Consider the following 1,897-nt stretch of genomic DNA (forward strand, 5'->3'; position numbering starts at 1 on the left):
CAGCTGCCAGGAGCCAGGCTCTGTCCCTCCCCTGCTCTCCCCTCCCCAGCCTCCCCGCCCCACTTCTCCCCTCCTAGGACACGGGCCTGTCTGCAGGCTTCTTAGAAGCAAACCCTGCAAAGAGGCTGAACCAGAACCAGTGGATTCCTGCTTGTCCTCACTCCCTTCCAGCCACCCTGCTGTCTCCGTCACGTCTCTTTTTGTTTTGGCCATCTGCTCCTGGATCTCTCTTGAGACGGGCTTCCCGAGGGCTGCTGGGGGCCAACCTGGCACAGATTGCCTGCCCAGCACCCTCCCAAACCCCTCAGCCTGTGCCCTGCCCTGGTCATGTCAGGTCTCTTCCCCACCCCGGCCAACTCAGAAACCCAGCTCAGCACTTTCCTCCCCTCTGCCGCCTGTGTGTTGAGCTCTGCTGTAGACCAGCGAGGGGAGCCGCCCTGGGAGGGAGACTTCTCAGCAGCCCCCCTTCCCACCAAGAAGGATTCGGTCCATCAGAACGCAAGGTACCAACCACCCTGGGCTGACACCTAACTCTTCTTTCGTTTCTTCTACAACTCATACACTCGTATGATATGTTGACACTGCTCTTAGCTCAATGAGCATGTTTAGACTTTAACATAAGCTATTTTTCTAACTACAAAGGTTTAAATGAACAAGAGAAGCATTCTCATTGGAAATTTAGCATTGTAGTGCTTTGAGAGAGAAAGGACTCCTGAAAAAAAAAACCCTGAGATTTATTAAAGAAAAAGTGTATTTTATGTTATATATAAATATATTATTACTTGTAAATATAAAGACGTTTTATAAGCATCATTATTTATGTATTGTGCAATGTGTATAAACAAGAAAAATAAAGAAAAGATGCACTTTGCTTTAATATAAATGCAAATAACAAATGCCAAATTAAAAAAGATAAACACGAGATTGGTGTTTTTTTCTATGGGTGTTATCACCTGGCTGAATGTTTTTCTAAAGGAGTTTATGTTCCATTAAACAATTTTTAAAATGTATACTTGATTCCATGTCCTCCAGCATCTTTTTCTTCCGGTGGGAGGGGAGAAGAGAGGGGAATCTGTTGGAATTAGAACGTGGAGTCCCTTGGTCCCATACTTGGTCGGGGAAGAGGAGGCGAGTCATGAAAGGGAGCTGCAGAACAGCCCGATCTTTTACAAAGACACCCCCCCATCCCTGTTAGTATGCAGTGACTTTGGGGTGTAGCTGGCCAGGCGCCCTGTATTTGTCAACCCCAGGGAGCCCCGAGTTGTAAAGGTGGGTGGATTTCTGCTGTTTGATCTAAACCACGTTTTGGACTCAGGCCTTTTGCACAAGCAACTGGGCACCAAACAGCTGTGTAGACAGTCTGTGTCAGGGGTCTTGAACCTAAGATCCAGGAAAACGGTGTGTCTTTGAAGTGGGGGGTTAAGATTGCGAGTGTCACAAACCGGCACAGAAAACAATTTTTTGGAGGCCTGCAGGATTATCAGTATTTTATTTTGCCAAATAATGACACAGAACACTACGGCCTACTGGCACCACCATTTCATTCAAGAGAATTACAGTACAATTGTGTAGTGAGGAATATTAATACATGTTCGTTTATGCTCGCGCGTTAGTGCCAAATGGTCATCTGGGCCCGCTTATTCACATGAGCTGATGGGGAGCTCACTACCTCTCAGAGCAGCATTTTGCTTTTTATCAGTTGAAGTGAAACCAGCCTCCATTCTCTTTCTGCAACCCAGAGTAAGTGTAAAATCCCATGTCTGGAAAACACCCAAGGAGGGTTTTAATTAACTCCAGGGTGGTAGTGTGGAGGAGGGGTGGGGTTGGGAGGTGTTCCATCAGGGAGCCGGCAAAGCCATTTTAGTTTGCTCTAACTTGCATCAGCCCGCAGGAAGCA

The sequence above is a fragment of the Crocuta crocuta genome, unplaced genomic scaffold (genome assembly GCF_008692635.1).
Source record: "Crocuta crocuta isolate KB4526 unplaced genomic scaffold, BGI_CrCroc_1.0 scaffold36, whole genome shotgun sequence".
Lineage (NCBI taxonomy): Eukaryota > Metazoa > Chordata > Mammalia > Carnivora > Hyaenidae > Crocuta > Crocuta crocuta.